At 39.2% G+C, this 23,049-nt stretch overlaps 1 protein-coding gene across 7 annotated transcripts in view; it reads left to right on the top strand.

Moving 5' to 3' along the window:
* Positions 1 to 2,413: 2,413 nt before the first annotated feature.
* The window catches only part of LOC132850380 (hyccin 2-like), a 75,561-nt gene continuing 54,925 nt past the window's right edge, over positions 2,414 to 23,049 (top strand). For 2 of the 7 annotated variants that reach the window (XM_060876919.1, XM_060876920.1), the window contains exon 1: positions 2,420 to 2,760. The gene's annotated coding sequence lies outside the window, so the exon portion shown is untranslated. Of the gene's footprint in view, positions 2,761 to 4,204; positions 4,225 to 18,510; positions 18,534 to 23,049 lie in introns of those variants that run through there. The other 5 variants (XM_060876914.1, XM_060876913.1, XM_060876918.1 and 2 more) reach the window with 5 other exon arrangements.

Raw genomic sequence — 23,049 nt, 5'->3', positions numbered from 1 at the left:
TGAATAAATATGATGTTTTCTGGTATGTTTTAGTAATTTACTTACAAACTAGTTTTTCACCTGTTTTTCCTATTTTGCATTGATGATAAACATCAACATACTGTACAGTGTTACAGTTTCTGCAGGTGGTTTTAATGTTATAGCTGATCAGGAAAAGGAAGTTGTAGCTCAAGTGGTTAAGATGTTGGGCTGCTGAGAGAGAGAGAGAGAGAGAGAGAGAGAGAGAGAGAGAGAGAGAGAGAGAGAGAGAGAGAGAGAGAGACTGGTTCTGGTTCTGGTTCTTTGGTGTTTATTTTACAGTTAAATTCAGGACTGTAAATAACTAGACAGTGAGAGCACTGCATGGGTTGGAAAAAAAGGTGTGAGGATGTTAACATAATGATGATGACAATAATAATAATAATAATAATAATAATAATAATAATAATAATAATAATAATAATAATAATAATAGACATTGGGTTCAACTGTATATGCTAGTAAGTAGCAGTGTATGATAGATGATGGTTAAGGCTTTGAGTTACAGATCAGAAGGTTGAGTGTTTATTCACTTTTTACAGTTTTTCCTGTATCAACAAATAACCAGAATATCTGCTGAGATGTTACGATACTTTACTCGACTGTTTTATAGTTATTTACAGTACATTTAAATTGTTTTAATAGTAATCAGAATATGAATGTCTAGGAATGTCTTGTTAATCCCAAGTATGAGATTAAAATAATCCAAAGTTAACTACTTTAACTGTGAGGATGAGTGGCCTGGTTATACCTCCAGAAATACCTGAAATGCTTCAATATGATGGAGATATTGAAGGAAAATATCTATAAAAAGATACAGGGACTTTATCTAACAGTACACAAGCATGTTGATGTATGTTGTGCTAATGTGCTAACAAGATAGACTGGTAATGCCAGATTACAAGTCAAATTCCAGCTAATTGTACAAATTGCTTATTAACATCATGTTTTAATTGTCATAAATTCATCCATTGGAAACCTATGTAGCTCTAGTCATGTATATAACCAGCAATTTAGAAAGAACCGACAAAACAGTGTCGATTCCGTTTCATTCGAGTGAGTCGAATCTTTTGATTCCGTTGAAAAAAAGATTCATTTACTGGTTCAATCAGTGACGCTTTCGTAGCGGTTGCAATTTCGATTCATCCCAGTGACTCGAATCGTTTGATTCAGTTAAAAAAAGATTCATTTGTTGATTCGTTAAGTGACGCTTTCTGTAAGTTACATCGATGCACCAGTAGATGGCGCCAGTGAGATTTTTTGTTTTTTTAATAGAATTGAATTGAAGTGAATTGAATTGGAAATAGGCAAAAGTAAAGATGCATTTTTTTAATATATACATTTTTATAAATAGCATTACTATCATATAAGGGGGAATAACACAGGTTTGAATATAAGAATATGCTTTCATAAGAAAATTGTCGACGTTTTCTTTCCCCCATGAGATAATATTCCTATAACAGCATCTGTCATGTTCTATTACTTATTTAATAGATCGGTGTGATGATACACAAGCACGTCTCGTGACTAGGACACTTTTCATCCATGTAGTTCATCACATGTCCAATAGATGGGGCTAATACACAGCATAATAAATGCATAGTCTAGGGGAGATTATTTATTTATTTATTTACTTCCTCATCCCATATATTTTACTAAAACAAATCGAAGCATTGCGTTATGGCAGTGGTGTTGCACAATAACCCTGATATCCAGGAAAAAACCTCAATATTAGTCATTTGTAGCTAAAACATTCTTTGACGTTGATGAGTTTTTACGACAGGTCTGAAATCTTGACGTAAAATTGACCCTCGGATTCCTTTCCTTATCAAAACATATAATAAAAGTTCTGAGTCACTGATTTATGTCTTCAAATTGCTGTGTAATTTTCCCTAACAGCAGTGAAAACAGTGTTAATAATATTAATGCACTCGGTCTAATCAAATGGGTCTATAGTAACAGCTGATTCACAAATTATATATTATTAATAAATGTCTTATTTTTATTAATACATTTTGAACAGTGTAATATAAATCGCTGTGCTTAAGATGAATAAAAGACAATAGGAAAATAATCAGCTTTTAGTTGGGAATCTTCACCCTGTGATTTTAAATGATTTTATTCCTTACATAATCATCTATTGACCGTTATTTTATTGAACCACCAGATGGAGACAATACATCAGAAAAAAACTTCCATTGTGCTTTTATTTTGAAAACACTTAGGTATCATTGGCTTGCTGTCGTTGCTGTTTTCACAGGTGCGAGCCAAGTGTACCTGATGACGCGTTACGTTTTTGCACCCTCATTGCGATAAAGCCCGCCTCCTACGGTAGGGATTGGTTGGTACAATCACGCCTTCTTCGCTAAGCTAATCCGTTGAGAGGAAGCGGAAACGGTTTAGCCAATCGCAGCGCTTGAGGCAGGATTTTCCCGAATACGGGTAGGAGAGATAAAATGATTGTGCTGCGGCTGAGCGGAGGGAAATGTCGGTGAGTGAAGGAGGTTCAGGTGCCGCTGCGTGTCCGTGTAGGTGTTTATACGTGAGAGCTGAGATCAGGGGTATAAAAGCGCTCTTTGGGGACTGTAAGTGTGCGCTGTGACATCCTGTGAGGGATAAAGCGGGCTTACAGACAGCGGTGACCGGGATGACAGAGAGCTCCATTCACTGTGACACCGAACAGAAGTAAGGGACATTTACATAGAGACCTGAGCTCTGTGCTGGACACTCACACTGCACCTGGTAGGACTCAGCTTTATTATTACAACTCTACACTGATGTAATGTCAGGCTGCTAGCCAGGAGTACACATATATATACACACACACATACTACACACATACACACACATACACACATACACACACATACACACACATACACACACATACTACACACATACATACACATACACACATACACATATATTCACATATATATATATATATATACACACACACACATACTACACACATACATACACATACACACATACACATATATTCACATATATATATATATATATACACACACACATACTACACACATACACACACACATATATTCACATATATATATATATATATATATATATATATATATATACACACACACACATACTACACACATACACACACATACACACATACACACACTTACTACACACATACACACACATACTACACACATACACACACATACATACACATACACACATACACATATATTCACATATATATATATACACACACATACTACACATATACACACATACACACACTTACTACACACATACACACACATACTACACACATACACACACATACATACACATACACACATACACATATATTCACATATATATATATACACACACACACACATACACACATACACATATATTCACATATATATACACACACACACATACTACACACATACACACACATATACACATATATTCACATATATATACACATATATTCACATATATACACACACACACACATTTACACACACATACACATATATATATATATACACACACACACACACACACATACACACACATATACACACATATTCACATATACACACACACACACACATTTACACACACATACACATATATATATATACACATATATTCACATATATACACACACACATACTACACACATATATACACATATATTCACATATATACACACACACATACTACACACATACACACACACACACACATATATACACATATACTTATATATATACACACACATATACATATACACACTCTCACATATACACACACTCACTCTCTCACTCACATACACACACACATACACACACAAACACACACACAGTGATGATGATGATGTGGCGATAGAAACATAGAAACACTTCATTTCAGCTCCATGGCAGTCTGTTGCTCTCTTTCCTCATTCCTCTTTTTTAGCTTTATTTTAGTTTAAAAGGGTATCTTATTTATTTTATTTTTTTGTTAGGCATTTTATTATTATATAATAATATAATATTTTATAGTTTTGATACATATTTAAATATTACAACATTTGTATATTAGCGTTTGAATATATAAATTAAATAACATGACTGCATACATTTATTTTTCTTATTTTGTACAGATGACTACTGAGTGTATTGTGTGCGCTCTTATTCTTGGCAGACCAGGCATCACAAAATATTAACTGTAAGGGTGCCAATAATTTTGAAACCAGTTTTTTATTTGGATTTCAGTTAGTTTAATAAATATTTCAATCATTTATATAATGTCGGGGTGTATTTTGGCTTAAATCTAAACTTATTTTCTAATATTTCTTTGGACAATTTCATGAAGGGTGCCAATAATTTTGGACAGCATCGTGTGTAACTAATGCTACTTGTTTCGTATGTCTGTATCTGTTTACTTTAGTAGCTACCTATTATTTGATCCCCGTTATCAGTGAAAGGTCAGGTATTAGATCACATAACACACAGTAACTAAACCAGCCTCAGAGTCCCGAGAGCTTGTACGTGACACTGAGTTTATTACAGACCTGATCCAGTTAATGAGGCAGTGTGGTCATCACTCATTAATGATGTGAGACAGATGTGGTACATTTGTGCTGTTTGTAAACATCACTTGGATATTCCTGACCTACATTATACTGTTTCCAGTGTAATTCAATTCCAATATCCAAAGCATCTCTCACTCGTTGTGAGAGGGAAAGAATCGGCGACGGGGGTTTTCCTGCGTCCGGACTGGTTTGTGTTTCTCCCTGCTTTAGATATTTAGTTTTATTGCCAAACACTGTGGGTTTTACATGTACAAGGAATTTGCACTGGTGCATAGGATAAAAAATAAAGAATTTTAAGCATGGAGAAATATTAACTGCATAATAGTGCAGTGTAATATATAAAAAGTGAATCAGTGCAACAGTTAAATGATGAATGCTACGTTGTATGAGGTTATAAAAGAGGCTCGAAGCATTGGGGGGAAATTCAGACACAAGAAAACTTCTCTATGCGGTTTTTACATCATCGCTTATGATCAGCCGAACATTTTTTGCTGTTGTTTATGCGTTTATGATGAGTACAAGCTTATTATGGATTCAAAAGATGGCCACCGTGTGTATCCCGTGTTGCAATTCCACCGTAAACGTGTCACTGTGTGTACAACTCAATAAACTCATTAATGTCGTGTCTATAATCAGGTCTTCTATTCTAGACTAGTAACACTAAAGGGTTTCTTTATACAGCTAGAGTTCGAATAAATAATAATAAACTCTCAAACTTACCAAAATGTCAGTTTCACTCTTTCATTTTTTTCTCTTTTTCTTTTTTCTCTCTTTTTTTTCCCCTCTCTCTATTTTCCCCCCAGTTAGATACATAGAAGAATGTTTTAAAAAGAAACTGAGATTGTGTAACAGTGTTGTACATGAAACACTAAACATTAGACAGAGATATTTTGGCTCTGACGTGCCATTTAGTGGGCGACTCTTAAAGGTGGGGTCTCCGTTGTTTGAAAGCCAATGTTGTTATTTGAAATCACCAAAACAAACACGCCCCTAACCCAAATGGGTCCCACCCCTGTACCGATAGCTCCGCCCAGACATACATACGTAACCCAGGCAACTAATAGAAAGAAATGTGTCTTTATCATAGCTGAAGGGAAGAACAATACGATTGCAGATAAACAAACAAGCAAAAATGACACACAAGCGTAATCATGCAAAGGACAAAGGCATATATTAGTTCTGTGTAACAAAGCAAAACCAACGTTACTCACCTCTCGAGAAGGAAAAAAAGCACCTCGGCGTCTTAAGTAAAGTTGGTGTAAAGATGTTTGTATAGTACGCACAAATGTGTGGTGAAAGTGAAGTATACAGTATAGTGTATGCACCTTTACTGTTAAATAAATGGGACAGTAATGTTCACGTAGCAGTCAGTAAACTACAAACGTTGTCTATGTTGGAAAAACGTTGACTGACGTGGTGATACTGCAATTGATTACATTTTTTCATTGATTTAATGAACGATATATATATATATATATATATATATATATATATATATATATATATATATATATATATATATATATATATATATATAATTTTTTTTTTTTTAACATTTATAGTTAACATTTTACCTGTTATTATGTGATTACATATCTATCATATGGCCAAAGGTTTGAGGACCCCTGATGGTCCATATGGACCCATATGTGTTTTTTGAACATTTGAATACTAGATTTAATCCTTCTTTACTGTTAATAAGCTCGTCTCTTCTGGAAAGGCTTTCCGATTGATATTGGATTGTGGTTGTGGGGATATTTTGTGTTTATCCAGCTATATATATATATATATATATATATATATATATATATATATATATATATATATATATATATATATATATATATATATATATGTGTGTGTGTGTGTGTGTTTGTATATGTATATGTGTGTATATGTATATATGTATGTATGTAAGGAGGTCTGGGGTTCACTCAGTATTCAGTATTGCAGTTCATCACAAAGCTGTTCAGTGAGATTGGGGTTAGGGCTCTGTGTAGGACACTTGAGTACTTCCAATCCAAGCTTTAAAAATGTCAGTGGTGGCTCAAGAGGTTAATGCTGTAGGTTGGTGATCAGAAGGTTGCGGTTCAAGCTCCAGCTTCTGCTGGGCAATTGAGCAAGACCCTTAACCCTCCCTGCTCCAAGGGCGCTACATCACAGCTCCAGACCCAATCTCCTCAGTTGGAATATCCGAAGGAAAGAATTCTGTGCTGTGGGGTTTTGGGTCCAATAAATGGAAAATGCTACACATTAGTGTACAAAAAACATCCTATACAATTGTATGCTTCCAACTTTGTTGCAGTTACATATGTGTGTGTTGATCAAGACACTTTTGGTCATATATTAGTACAAACCATAAGAAGGACTGCATTCATATAAACCTGTGGTTTGAATATACTGTAGCTGCCACTAATGTCTGAGCTGCTGTTGCAGAAAAGTAATCAACACTCTCTGACCAATCAGATTGGATAATTCAACATTACTGTGCTATAAAAGCAGAATAAATGACACCTTTTCATGGTTCAGTGTATAGCAGTTAGCTTCATTCACTCTTATTTCATTCATGTCACAGTGTAGAGCATAACCAGTGTGTTTGTTTCACGAGCAGCTATTTTAGTCCAATTACTTAGAGAACGGAGTAATCCGTTCTGTACCTTTGTGGGTTAGAGCGCTGATTCATGAGGTTGCACTATATAATGTAATGTAGTCCTAATCTACAACATTTTGTAATTTAGTGACAATATAACTCGCCCTAGCTATGATCGCTCTTTCTCTCTCCTATCGCATGTATTAAGTACTCATTAAATAAATTACTTGTTTAAATACTTACCCATATGACGCTTTAAAGCTGGTGTGCCAAAAATTGCTGTTATCGCTGTTTTTTAATGGTTTCCCCAAATGGCTGTCTCATGACCAATAATGGTGAAGGTCTTTTGGGGAAGAAATGCAATAGTGAATAGGAAGTTAAACATTTCTGTTGATTTCTGATTTTACTGAAGCAGATGATATCCTATTTCCAGGTGTTTTTTTTTTTTGTATTTGTTGTTTCTCAAATCAGAACTTTCTCCTTTGGCAAATCTGGCCAATCTTTACACATCCAATTGATTTGAACCATTAGAAATATATTTCTCACTCATTTAATATCCCAGTTATTACGTCATGACTCGTTGACCTTAGTCCTTTTAGTCCGAGCAAGCTCAGGTGCATAATGGTATTCAGGTTATTCTCCCTTCTGCATTAGCACAAGTCTCCTTTAAATGCATGTGGTGGTTTAATGTTTAATGCTGAACATTTAGGTGAAAAGTGAGGAGAGAAAACAGGAGTTAGATCTTCACACCTTTCACCCCACACTGTCTCTGTGCACTGTAATTTCAGAGGTACCTCATGTGTCGACCTTGCTACCACTAGGTGTTTTCTCATGCGTGGTTATGAAAATGCAAGCCACATACTAGTGAAAGTCGTGTCAGATCTGAGGTGGTCCTGCTTGACTCGGTGGCGCTTTCATCTTCCTGTGGTTACCTACTGAGATCGTAGTTATTTTTAGCAACATTCATATTTATGGCTCTGGGATGCTAGCGGCAGCAAATCCCTGCAGTACCATCTGTAGCTCTGGCCTTTTCAAGCTCCTCACTCTCACTAGGAACTGTCCTGGGTTTCAGATGCCTAGAAGGAAATGTTTGATCTGGGCATGTTGTTGTGACATTTGCTTTATAATATTGTACTAGCCTAGCAAAATTTGCTTTATATCTAAAAGATTAGTCTTGGCTCATCTGAATGTGCTGATTGTGAAAATTTCAGCTCCTCAAAAGGCTGTCCTTTTAGAAGGAAACATAATAACGGGTGGAACATTAAACTTTGGTGCTACCAGGTTTGCAGCTGAACATTTTCATATATTTGTCCAAAGCTTATTTATATCTGCTTGGCTCAACAGTGGCTTTTTCGTCCTATTGTTGCCGACCAAAGTCCTGTTTATTCTTAATACGATTCAGATTCATGGCTCCAGGACCTCCGTTGTCACAAATCCCCACAGTATCATCTGTACACTTGCCCAGGTAACATCAGGTTCCTACCAGGATATAAGGTGGAAACAGTTGTTTTGACCTGCCATGTGAGGAGCAAAATGCCTTAAGTTACAATCAGATCTACTGGTTTCACTGATATGAACCCTGTGGGTTGGGAAGGTGTTCACTTGTCACCTTGGTACTTTGGCACCTGGGTAGATTTGGTAATCGGTGGCTGTTGAGTTTAGAATTTTACTCCATGGTACTAAAACACCAGTGTTGTTGGTTTAATGGCTTTGGGCCTGTGAAAGTTCTGTGGTTTAGGTTCTGTACTTCTAACCAGAAGGTTCCAAGCTTAAATATAGCTGCAAGCAGCGATACCGGGGTCAAGCCGATCAGATGCGCTCAGAACATGTCGCTGATGAACCATACCAAGTTTCGTAGCGATATGGCATTGCATTCGTAAAATACTGAACTTAACGTGAAAATTCAAAATGGCCGACACAAAATGGCCGTCCGAAAATCGTTTGGTATCGTTTGATACACACACACACACTCTCTCACACACACACACACACACTCGTATAAAGTGCAGTGCTGTTGTCATAACGTGTGTGTGTGTAAGTGTGTGTGTGTGAGTGTGTGTATGTGTGTGTGAATGTCTGCAGCTGTCATTTCCTCTTGTATACACTCACCTTACATCTCACAGTATTGGGTGCTAATATCAGAATCAGAATCAGATTTTCGTGTCGATACACAAAAGTTTTGCGAAGATACAGCCTCACGTCTGTTTTGGCGTGCTCGCCACCGTGTATGTTGCCACGGTTTACGAGAACGCATTGGTCTATCAAAAAGCTTTTGATAACTTTTTGTCTCGGGTGTCTCTAGATGCTACATACCAAAGGACATGCAAATCGGACAAACGGTCTAGGAGGAGTTCGAAAAAGTAGGTTTTATGCATAATTCAAAATGGCGGAAAGATATTCATGACAGAAATGACGTCATATGGTGCATGAGCAAAGGATCCAAAATATGCAAGAATTTTGTCTCTAGGCCGTACGAGTCAGCAGTTATGAACATGAACATAATTGGATATTTGGACTATTGGTGGCGCTAGGTGGTTTGAGCTAGACACACCAAAGTTGCTATAGTAACTTCTAAGACTGGCCTCTACATGTGTGCCAAATTACATAACTTTCCTACGTACGGTTCTATGGGCTGCCATTGACTTCAATGGCGGAAGAGGAAGAATAATAATAAGAAGAAAACTAACAATAACAATAGGTGTCTACGCCCCTTCGGGGCTTGAACCCTAAATATCTTTATATCACAGAGTCTGTACTGGCTTTTCAGCAAGACATTTTACTGTGAGCTCCTTAATTCTGTACGTTAATTGCATTCCATCTATTCCAAATTTTCGAATGGAACAGAATGGAATGGAGGCCATCAGGAGAATGCTTAATATTGTGCATTACTCCCGGGGCCAGATCGCCATTGCCCTCCCTCCGTTGCACCATCTTTCCTGTGCCCTCTGGGACATTCATGGCAGTAAACATGCTGCTGTAATTAGCCACTTGATAGATTATCTAGGCCTACTGGTCTCAGTGTTCCTCTGGTCTGTCTCTCAATAAGCAATGGGATCATTTAGGTTCTGCAAAGACCCAAGAAACTTATGATTTCCATTTAGGTGTTTTTCTAATTTTGTTTTAAGTCCCTTTTAGAGGTCATACTAGAGGTTGTTTGGTAGGTTTTTAGCTGGGCCTAATTCCTACATATACAAGCTTGTAGTCTAATTCTAACCACCAGTACTTTCATCAGGCAGTTACTAAGGGTAAAGGAATGAATGTTGAACATTCATGTTTGTCAGTGTGGTCTTTGTCTCGCAAGCTTCGTATATTGCTGTTTGCTTGTCCTGCATGGGAGCAGAAACCTCCCTCTTTGTACTACTTTTTCCACTTACAGATTCTAAGCATTGGAAGTGACGGCTCAGTAGTTAAGATGTTGGCTTACTGATCAGAAGAGTTATTGCTGGGCCCTTATGCAAGGCCCTTAACCGATCCTAACCCTAATGCGTGCCTCTTAGTCTCAAGCAGATTGCCTTTTGTGAATATTTGTGGAAAGCTTTTAAAGAAAAAAAAAAAAAAAAAAACTGTATGTGACTTAGAATTAATTATTATTTCTAACCCATTTCATTTATTATTTTTAGTTAGATCCAAATGATGGAGATTATTGCGACTTGGATTGAGCGCGTGTCCAATCGAGGGTGTATTCTTGTCTCATGCCTAGTGTTTCCATGGATAGGCTTTGGATTGACCATGACTCTGACCAGTAGTGAGGCAATGTAAATTTTGGATTTCCATTTAAATGGTTTGCTGGTGACCTGTGAATGCTCTGACGGTGCTCTGACATGGTTGCTATTCACATTTTGTGCACTGAGTATATAAAGACTTTATATGAAATGTTCAGGGTTAAATGTAAAATGTCTAAATTTGAGTTTTTGATAAAATTACAAATCCATGCCATTTGTAGTGTAGATGTAGTGTATCTGTAGATTTCCTCAAGAACCCAGTTCCACGCTATGTGTCTCAATTCTTTAAGTTGTTGATATCTCAACTCTGTTTAATTTTCAAAGCAGAACATATTATTTAATAATATTATTTAACATAATATTTAGTGTAGTCTGTCTTTTGCTGTCTTTTGCTGTCTGTCGGTTTGCATTATGCATTATTGTTCGTGTTGTATTAGATCATACACAGGACTTGACCCGAAGCTATGGCTAATAAAAATAGATTAAAAAATGTTTAATAATTGATATGGTAACGCTTTCTGTCAGGGAATGTTGTTATTCCTTTCATGATGAGAGTCTCACGTGTTGGTTCTGTGTAACATCAGCACGTTTTCCACCACAGGAAGGTCTTCAGGATGGACAAGTTTGCATTTTCCAGTTTCCCAGTAACGTGACACCTTGGGCTCTTGAATCAGAAGGATTATTTTCCTATAACCACACAGCCCGTCTTATAGTCAGTCTAATTGTAAAAATAGCCAGAAATGAATTTCCCATCACTTTCAGCTCAAGACCAGTCTAGCCCAGTTTCTGTACCCATTACATATTAAACCATGTGACCGATTCAAACCAGTTGTCACTGAAATTCTCCTAAAAGCTTTACTAGGCCTTGAGCGATTGGTTAAATCAATGTGCCATCCATTGTGTGTAGAGGCTGATTTTTTCATGAGGCCTCACAGTTCCTGATTAATTATATAATGCCCCATGTAAATACTTAACTCTGTCAGCAGTTTACTGATTTATAGCCTTTCTGACCTGGTTGCACCGTAACCAATCCAGGTGTGGGTGCAAGCCTAGAGTTATCAAGCGACAATCCTGCATGTGAGCATAAATATCACCTGAATAGCCCAGCAAAAACGGTAGTGAGCACGGACACGACGGAAAAACACACCGGCGAATACACACAGTCATGCGCCATTGTTCTTCCTGCCACCTTCCTCTTTTAAGACTGAGCTCAGCAGCATGCACGGAAATCTGCTCGCTGTTTCTGTTTCTACACACTCGAACACTCCGTGTACACTTCGTGTCAATGACCGCACGTTGATCGAGTGCACCCAGTGGTAAGCGATGAGACTGAACAAACAAGGAACGACAACAGCGATGAGGGGAAATCAAGCAGAAGGAAAGCAGAGATAATGACGGTGTCATTGTTAAACAGACATCTCTTTTTCTCTTTTAGTCTGACATAAACACTCAGTGACCAATCAGACCACAAGATAATATAGAAAAAAAATTCAACACACTGAAAGCAAACAGAATCCTGACTCATTTTATATCAGACTTACAGCTGAAAAATAATTCATTTGTTTATACTGGTTGAAAATGTCCAATAAGTCAAATGGAACACAGTTTACTGGCAAAAAGGGTTCTGAGTAAGAGCAAAATTAGTAATTTTGGTTTCACTTGTTTGATTTGGGTTGTTTTCACATGCCACATAATTGAATGAACTCAAAGCACAAAACAGTTTTATTAAGGGATGTTTAGGACTGAATTCATTCTCTTTAAACACTTTCATTCATTCAGAAATACTGCAACGGATAAAGGTAAACAAGTGCACTGAGAAATCACAAAATTCACCTCAACATGGAGCTCGATGTGAAATAAAGGATTAGATGTTTATAGAAGAAAATGACTTAAAGCATATTTAAAACTTATTTTCTCAAAAAAATACTGTATGCAACTCAAAGCATTTTTTTTTGTTTTTTTTCTTGTTGCTTTCTTCTTACCTTCCCATATGAAGCAGTGAAACTGCATCAAGGTTCAGTTCAGACTCTCTAAACACGGGATATGTGAACGAGCACTTAAAGGAAAGTCATGGTGTTGGGAAACGTTTTTTTTCTTGTTAGAAAATTGAGAAATGAGAGAAATTGGATTGCAACCAGACATCCCAAATGAACTTAGAAACCATTGCTTCAAAGCCTTACTTAAAGGTAGTTTTAGGATAAACTCGTGTAGTAATGGCTGAAGCAATAATTGCTTCGTCGTGTACGCTTTTTCCGAAAGTCCCTTCTCGCGAGATAGAAGCCCGGCAATCATTCTTTGTGAAGAGGAAGACAACATCTCCAAGGGTTTCTAAGGTAGAGAAACTGCATTTTGTCAAATTTATTATTCACAGCAGCTCTTTCCGTCTTGCTTTCTTAAAGGGGAAAGTTTCTGACAGATTCTATGCATCGATAATTGCTTCAGCTGTGTGCTGGGACCGATCGTATTCCTGCCTCAACTGAGTAAGGATGTGCTCTATATGGAGCATATGATGTGCTCTAGTGCTTCATAAGTCCAGCTATGTTATGCATGAGCTAAACCGTTCACAGCTTTAAATGTCTTGAGCTTGTAGTCATATGTGTCATGGGTTCTACTGCTTTATGAGATCAAAAAGATTCACAAATTTAAACGTCCCAACCGGGCTTTTATTGTTTTTGTGGAAACTAGTAGAAAGTAGTTTCTGAAACAAAATTAACAGAGATTCTTGTAAGCAGAACTCAGCTGAACGCTTTACTATCATGGCTAAAAATATGCCACACTCATGATTCAATTTGATTCAGCACTGCGTTTAATTATATTTTAAGAATTTTTGAACAAAATTTAATTGAAGAGAAATAATTTCTGTGTATAAAACATTACAAAAACTGTATTTTCCTCAGTCGAATCCAAATTCACAACAAATTCACCATATCTTCATTATAAATAAACAAATAAATTGATCAATTCTCCCCCGGATTTGGAAAATTGACAAACATAATAGAGCAGAAACAGAGCTCCAAAGTCGGCTAAAGTGCCCGAGTTTGACGGTTTCTCTCTCAGGCAGTGGAGATCACAGAAACACAGTGATGACGTTTAAAAGCAGCTAAAGAGCTTTTTCTAGTCGTTAAAGCATAGTTGTGTGTATATGAAGTGTAACTCGTGTTGGTCGTTGCAATTCTGAGCTATCAGGCTTTCTCAAGAGCAGATGATCTCCATGAAAGCGTTATAACGTGAGCAGTGAACTCTGTATATAATTTAACTTTATGAGATGTGCAGGTTAAGTTCTAAAATCACACATTTCCATGACACACATGGTTAGATTTTTGCATCCTTTCAGGATGTATTGTTGCACCGTGAACATATAATAGTGGTGTTTGATTTCTGAGTCATTTTGTTCCTTTTGCATGGACTTCGAACTTGTTTGACTGTGGCAGAGCTCTAGCATGTGGGGAGTTTTCCATGTTAAACGTTAACCCAGCTGTCCACAGTACTGTCCATCACGGTTCACTCATAAACCAAGCGCTTATCTTCGGCTTAGCGTGAGTGCCAACAAGTTTCCCAAGACACACGAAGATGAAATCTTCAAAAGTGGAATAAAGGAATATGCAGATTTAAGAAAGAAATGTTGCGTATAGTTTCCATAAACATATTACGTTTCTCAACACACAGTATTTCTACTGGTTATCTTAAACTCAGATTAATTTATAGAGTAGAGTAGAAGCCTTTATTTTTGTCACATATGCATTACAGCACAGTGAAATTCTTTCTTCACATATCTCAGATTTAGAAGTTAGGGGGTTAAGAGCCTTGCTCTTACGAGGACGTTGGTGCTGATTGAAAATACACCTAGTCAGTTAAGCCACGTGTGGTAGAATAGCGCAGCGGTAATGTGGCTGGTGTGAAACATCAGCATTTTTGATTCTCAGCTTAGGTCTGAGCTCGGTGTATGATTTTATTCAGGGCTGAACATTTCCACTCTAAATATGTCGGATGTACGAAAACTAATTGTGTAAATGTTATTCGATTCAGTCGCATGGAACTGATGTACGCATTCGAATTAAGTCAATAAAGCAAGCATTTTCTGACGATTTCCACTTAATTGTAAGTGCACTTGTTTTGCACAGTGCTGAGACGGAAAAGGCCGATCTGTAGCGACTAAAGAATCGCAAGACTTTATGAATCCAGTGGTTTATTACAGGAGTGAAGTGAGAACCTGTTCTGGGAATCCGTTTGATTACATCGACTACAGCAGCTGTTTGCAACTAGCACTGTTTCTTTTTTTAGCAAGTCTGTTTTCTACAAGCTCTGCACTCGTCTAAGTCAATGTTGTGCAGGAAGATATATTTTAGCACACCACAAGCTATGGCCTACATTATGGGCCGTGTTAAATCCATAACATGCTTTATGTTGCAACCCTGTGTTTTGGACTCTAGAAAATTAAAAAATGCTAATCTATAAAACAGCTAGCATTCTTAGGTAGCTTGTTTATATAGTTAGCATTTTGTTTTTTTGTTTTTTTCCCGAGAAGACTTGTATTCATGTCAGAAAGTGCTATTAAATAACTAGATCATGTGTATTCAGTCTTTCTTACACTAAGAGAGAGCAGCTGATCTTCTGGAATAACAAACAGCAGTCCTGTCTCAACTCAGTGAGGATGTTTAGGATATGCTTTCATGCTTCATAAGTTCAGCAAGTTATGCGTGAGCTAAACCGTTCACAGCTGCTTTTAGTCATAAGTGTCATGGGTTCTACTTCTTCCAGAGATCAGAAAGACGCACTCGAACCCTAAACCATTCACAGATTCAAACGTCATAACCGGGTCCTTGTAGTTATTGTCAAATAAATAATATTTATATATTTATAAGGTTTTTTTTTTAACTCGAGAGAACATCTTCTAAACGATAGACTGACAGTGCCCACCTTCACTCATGCTAATGCTAATCGGGAGCTGGTGTTCTTTGATGCACAAGCAGAGAACCTTACTTAAGCTAATCAAGGTTTATGATGTTGTGTCCCCTGACATGCTTTTCTTCTCGTCATGGTTGTAACAACTGCTTATTGGAGATACTGGACACTTCCTGTCAGCTCTATCTAGTCTAATCTGACTTCGTCATTATGGTTTTTCTGACTGGAGCACTTCTGCTCATTGACGGTGTTGTGGCTGCTATCTTTGCCTTGCTGTTTATTTGCTTTGCTGTAGTATATCAGATAGATTCCTACAATACGCTTTAGTGTGTCGAGATCCAGGTACCAGGTTGGAAGGCTGTAGCTGGTAGTAATCTAATTGAGGAAAAGGTTGTTTTTTCCTCTTCAATGTAAATCTCAATATCTGAGGTTTCTGTACTCGCTTTGGCAGACATTTCTTTGTGTTCAGCATTTTTTTTCTCTAGCCGCTCAGAGCGAGTGTGTTTTACAGGCAGACCATCTCGTGAGTTCAAGGTGCTCCATTGTTAGAGGAGGTTTGGAAGTTTGTGGGATTCAGCACTTCCTGCACCGGGTTTCTAATAGGAAGGAGAAAGATGTAAATAGTCAGCAGTATCTCTCTCTCTCTCTCTCTCTCTTTCTCTCTATTGTACTATTGATGCATCCTGCCAAAGACCTAATGATCAGTTTTCTAAATAAAAATGGTGAGCTATGTATAGAATTGTGCCCAATTTTTAGATGCATAATTCACTCTTCTGTTACTCTTTTTGAGCAGGTAGATATATCATACCCAAATAGTATTCTAGTCTGTGTGTTCTGCAGAATGAATCCACAGAGGGGTGGTGTTATATGGCCTAGTGTTCAGCACTTCGTTCCTCCAGGGAACGAACAAAAATCCGGCCTTCAGGACATTCAGACATTCAAATCCTGCCTCGACCTTGTGTGTGTGTGTGGAGTTTGCATGTTCTTTCCATGATTGTCTGTAGTGTGTGAACAGGTGTGTGGTTGTGGCCTGCAGTGCATTGGCACCACGTCCAGGGTATCCCCCAACCCCATGATTAAAGGATGTAAGGATACACAGTCCAAAGTGTCTTCTTCCACTTATGGAAGGATACTCCAGCAATTTACAATCAGATTTAACGTTGCTGATGCTGTTGGTTCATGTTGGCATTTACAATATAGTTGGTCTTTCGGCTGCTGTCTGTCCATGTGGTTCGATTCAACCTTCCATTTTCTCCAGGCTAAGAGCTAGCTCTTAAGTTGCTGGATTATCTCCTTGCCTGGAAATCGAACCCAGACCACTGCTATGATTCCGTGGGATCCTGACGCATGGACCACCAGGGAACACTTGCGCTATAACAACAATTCTAAATATCCAAACTTGCACTTACAAACTACTTTTAAACAGATTTGAGAACTCTTTAAATCACTCTTTAAATCATGCTATGTGCTATAAAAGTCTTTGTCATCCAGTGAGTTCACATTTAAGTGTAATCACATCAAGCTTGACTGCGTTGCATAATCCGACTAATTACTAGAGTTGCTTCTTGAAGATAAACTCGGTCCAAAATGATAACCCGGCTGAAGGACAAAATCAGATTCAAAACCATTAAAAGATCGTCGGCTTGTGTCAGCAATGTTCCTACGATGTCAGGATTTATTGGTTTCTTTGAAACCCTAATGTGCACAGGTGGAGTGTGTATGTGAGAGAGAAGAAAAAGAGAGAGAGAGAGAGAGAGAGAGAGAGAGAGACAAATTTAGCCACGATCTTTCCTTGTCTCATTACTCTATGCCCAGAGATGATGATTCTATGTCACTGGGGACTGTAATGGAATAATCCTGACGTGTCTGTGTGTGTATCTGTGTGTGTATCTGTGTGTGTGTCTGTGTGTGTGTCTGTGTGTGTGTCTGTGTGTGTGTCTGTGTATCTGACTGTGTGTCTGTGTCTGTCTGTGTGTCTGTGTCTGTCTGTGTGTCTGTGTCTGTCTGTGTGTGTGTCTGTGTGTGTGTGTGTGTGTGTGTGTGTGTGTGTCTGTGTCTGTGTGTATCTGTGCGTGCGTGTGTGTGTGTGTGTGTGTGTGTATGCATGTGTGTATTTGTGTGTGTGTGTGTGTGCACAGATCCTATAGTGTTATTTATGTCTGTACTTTTGAGAGTCACAAACTGCTAGAACCAAATTCCTTGTGTGTGTCAACACACTTGGCCAATAAATCTGATTCTGATTCTGATTCTGATCCTGTTCGTTGTTGTGTCTGTGAGTAAAAATGGAGCCGCAGTGTTGAGTTGCAGTAGAGAAAGGAGATCATTTCTTTCTCAGCTGATTTCGCTTATTGGATCATTGATCTGTCAGCAACTATGCAGGAGGATGAGAGCACTTACGCTCATACAGGAATGCCAGAAGACAAGCTTCAGCAGGCTTTAATTCAGTCTTTAAAAAAACATTTATAATATATAAGCAGGGAAAAAGCTTTGTTGAAGCACATAATTTTATTGCTGCAATTTTGCAAAAAATTAAATGTAAGTAGTTTGCAGCATGGTGTTTGGAGCTTAGTTGATATGAATAAACAGAAAGGTGTGAGCTTATATTCTAGAAATGTATTTCTTTTTTTAATACATTGAATGTGTCTTCCAGATCCATACGTTCAGAGCTGAAGGGATGCAAGTAAATAGAAATATTGAGACCTGATTCAGTTGACTGCCTATTTTTGCTGTAAGTAAACTCCTGTGTAATAAATTATACTTATACATCTGTGTTGTGTAGGGCACCCTGGGGAATCAGATGAGAGCAAATCCAGGAATACGTTGTAGCACACAGTGTGTGGTTTATTTTGAGAGTGAGAAGGAAAGGGGGAGAAAAGAGAAGGTGCAGCACACAATAAACTTACGTCCACTTAGTCTGCTGGCAGGCAGCGTTGTCATGCAGAGGAGGTGCGGGCATTTCCAAGCCCTGAGTTAGAGGAAGAGCTTTGTGAAGAGCCCCGTAAATAGTGAGAAGTTGGGGGGTTTTTGCCCCAGGAGTGTGGCTCAGCAGGCAGGCGGCACATCCTATGAAGGCGAATCTGTGGGGCAGAGAGAGAGAGGGGCAGCACATTAGTAATCCAATTTCTCCTCCCCTTACCTCTCTCTAGCTGCTGAGCCTGGCTCTCCACAGCCAGAGGGTAAGTGCCACAGTGGCACTCCCGATTGGCTCTCCGCGTTTTGGCGGGAAATCTACCTCCCCACCTCGCACGCTGACTTTGGTGCTTCTCATCATAAGTACTGCATTATCAGGACTGTCAGTCATCACATCATCTGTATATTACACACTACTGCTGCTGTATATTGTACAAAAGCATAATATTGCACAATATTGTTATTTGCATGCCCACACTTTATGTACATAACTGATCAGTCATATTCTATATTCATATTTTATACTCATTCTGTATATATTGTATCCCATTGTCTTGTATAGTTTGTATAGTATTGTGTATGTCTGTACTTTTGAGAGTCACAAACTGCTGGAACCAAATTCTTTGTGTGTGTCAACACACATGGCCAATAAATCTGATTCTGATTCTGAATCCTTTTAGCGCTTTGTCAGTGGTGCTGTCCATGGTGCTGAACCGCCGCCTTTTCCTTCTGGGTTTTTTAGCCGTTCGGGGACGAGGGGCGGTTTCAGGCACAGGGCCCCCTTAGCTCTGAGCCTCCACCTAGCAGCAGTTGTGTCCAGAGGGTGTGGCACTGAGAAAGACCATCCGTTTCCATGTCGGTTCCCGGTTCTGAGCTGGACCTGGTTACTTTGGCATTGTTATTCTTTGTTTTTGCCATCTATAGCAGGGGGGCATGGTCGGTGACCAGGTTGAAGTGCTGCCCTGCCAGGTAGTACTTGAGTTCCTCGATGGCCCACTTGATTGCCAGGGCTTTCCGTTCCACTGCGGCATAGTTCTTCTCGGCAGGGTTCAGTTTCCGGAAGATGTAGAGGACCGAGTGCTCCTCCCCCTCAAACTCCTGTGATGGAACTGCTTTGAGGAACCCTGACTTTGGCCTCCCCATCACCCTCCACGACTGATGCCTCCGAGTCAGGGTTCCTCAGGACAGGGTGGAAGATAAGAGCTTTCTTGAGTTGGAGGAAAGCCTTCTCTGTCTCGTCCGTCCATTGCACCCGGTTCGGTTGGCCCTTCTTTGTTAGATCTGATGGGGGATGCTACAGAGGAGAAGTTAGCAACAAATCTTCTGTCGTAATATGCCAAACCCAGAAAGGCACATACCTGCATTTTTGTTGTCTGCGGGGGGAGTGGATGACCACATCATCCAAGAGGCCACAGCAAAGGATCTCTGGGGTCGGTGGACGATGTTCATGGAAAGTAGCCGGTGCCCTATGCAGGCCAAAAGGATGAACCTGGTACTGCCAGTGGCCATTAGCAAAGGCCGTCTTGGGCTTGGCCACCGGGGCTAGAGCAACCTGCCAAAAGCCCTTGGTGAGGTTGAGTCTGTAGATGAACCAGGCCTTCCCTGGGTGCTCCACGAGGTCGTCCACTCAGGGGAGGGGATAACTGTCAAACTCAGAGATCTGGTTAAGCCTCCGGAAGTTGTTACACAGGCTTAGGCACCACCACAATGGGGCTGGTCCACGGGCTGGCGGATTCTTCAATGATTCCGACCCTTAGCAACTGGGGAATCCATTCCTTCAATAGATTAACATGATACAGTTGTGTGTCTGCCCGGTTACCTGGCTGCTGCAGCTTGTAGTTGACCAGGCCTCTTCGCTGGAGGACTGTGTATGGGCCCTGCCACTTTGCCAGGAAATTGCAGGCAGCATTGGGGACTAGTAGAATCACTTGATCTTCAGGCTGAACCGCTCCACTAGTCCATCAGTCTCCGGATGGTAGACGGACATCCTCAGCTGCTTAACCTGTAACAGTCAACACAGATCCGCCATAAGCTTAGACATAAAGGGTGTACCCTGATCTGTGAGCACATTCTTTGGGATCCCAACACGGCTAAAGAGCGTGAGGAGCTCCCTGGCGGTGTTCCGGGAGGTCGCCCGCCTGGTGCGACTTTTATATTTAATTTTATATTTACTTTAATTTTATAATGTAAATGTAAAAAAAGTTCTTTTGACACAGAAAGGTTTCTGGAACATAACCAGCTGCTATTTACTTATTATTATTAAAAAGCTTATAATAAAGAAGAGGCTAGTGAACGACTGTTATCAGGGTCACCACTGTGCATCATTACTGTGTTGTTATTTATTTTCCTTATAACAGCGTGTCCCCAGGTGCATGTGTGTTTGATAATGCCCTGTGATGTGTAGGCACCCAGTCCCACATGTCCCATGTCCCATGACCTAATTCCCCTGTCATAGACTCTACTCTGTTTGACCCTGTGTAGATGAATGTCAAATATTAAATATATAAAAACAAACACTGTGTCTTATGGTGGATCATAAATGGTATGCACACAATGTAGGGAACTTACAGTATGCAGGGAGCACAAGCTGTTTTTTGAACATTACGATGTACAATCTACAACCTACACTCTCCCAACCACCCTAACGCACACCAGTTCGTCATTTCCCATTTGTCCTTTAGTCGGATCCGACCTCTGGCTCCACTAGTGGCATTTCTCAGAAGTATCGCTGCCATGACAAGAACACAGATCAGCAGAGAGAAGAGAAATGGATTCGACACTGAGGGAAAGGGGGAGAGTACGAGTGCAATACAGAGCGAGAGAGAGAGTGAGTTTTACTCGAGCCTGTGACCTGACCACAGTTCAATAATTGATGGCTCAGTGGATGGTAGACGCCGAGGCTGACCTTGAAATGCTCCCAGGCCGAGTTGTGGCAGCATGGTGCTGCTGAGCTGGACCTGATTTCAGACTTTCACGTTTTTTATTTTCTTGTCTTTTTCCTCTCTTCTTTTACACCTTATTTGATAAGGTGTATTCCTTCTTTTCTTTGTATGCATCTACAGAGATTTTTAATGTTGTTAACTCTTTGCATAATGCCTTTTTCCGCTCACTGTTGATTGCACATTCCAAAAATAATGATGTACCCAAAGAAAAAGCCTCACGGTTCATGAACTCACGAGGTTACCAAAAAAGATTTTTTTTCCTGTTTTTCCTGCTTGATTCCATGTACCACAGACTCCACCCTGATCCAGACACAGTCCCAGTAATGAGGTTAAATTGAATTTCAAGTGAACTGTTATGGATTGTGCTTTTCCATGAGGCCAGTCCTGTGGGGGATATTTGGTGCCAGTTCAGTAGAGCTTTTACTGATTGCTTTGCACTAATTGAAAAAAAGCCCTCACTCCCCAAATGAGACCTGATCAGCACATTCTCTTATTCTGACTTGAACATATTTTGTCTGTGTAAGCACTTTGACGTTCTTAAACTTTAGCCAGTTTTCTCCGTTTCCGAGGTGGAGTTAGTGGGCGGAGACTTCTTGTGTGATCTTCCTATTTTGGGATATGTGTGTGTGTATGTATGTATGTATGTATATATATGGTACACACTGCTTGAGGAAAACACAGGAGGATGTGATATGATGCTATGTCCAAGTCTGGTTCATTACTTGTTCTAGGTTGCTTTTTAACCAATTTATAATCTATACATATTGAGGCTTTTATAGTACCATTATGAGGTCTGAGCCAGAATTTCATTGTCTTGGATAGAAAATTATTTGCTTTTCTGTAGTGTATCATGTTTTTTCTAAGCTTTTCCATGTTAGGCAGCAGAACTCATCGCATACAGGGTATAAAATTTACAAGTAGAAACCGAGCTGCCTCATGCATCCATGAAGCTAAGTAAAACAGAAGGAAGTGATGTGACACGTATCAAACACATGCTTCATGTGAATTGCGTAAGATACTCCAGTAGATCCACAGCATAGCCATCTGATGGGTAGTTAGCGTTAACTAGCACAGCCATCTGATAGGAAGTTAGCGTTAACTATTACACGCATCTGATTGGTCGTTAGCGTAAACTACCACACCCATCAAACGAGTAGTTACCGTAAACAGCTATCTGATATCATTAACCATTATTTGTGTCTATCGTCTCATGAAACTTGTATCCGGACATGACTCATATCCTGGCTGTAGTGGATCATTGCATACTGAATTCTTATGGCTTGGAGGCATAGTGGTGCAGCGGCGTTTGCTGTTGCGTCCCATTTTTAGCGTTTGAGACTCCCATACTCAAGTTTCACCTGATCTCAGGGTTTCCTGTAGAAACTTTAGTTT

Source organism: Tachysurus vachellii, chromosome 8 (genome assembly GCF_030014155.1).
Source record: "Tachysurus vachellii isolate PV-2020 chromosome 8, HZAU_Pvac_v1, whole genome shotgun sequence".
Lineage (NCBI taxonomy): Eukaryota > Metazoa > Chordata > Actinopteri > Siluriformes > Bagridae > Tachysurus > Tachysurus vachellii.
Note: the sequence above shows the minus strand (reverse complement) of the source record. Positions and strands in the feature narration are given on the sequence as shown.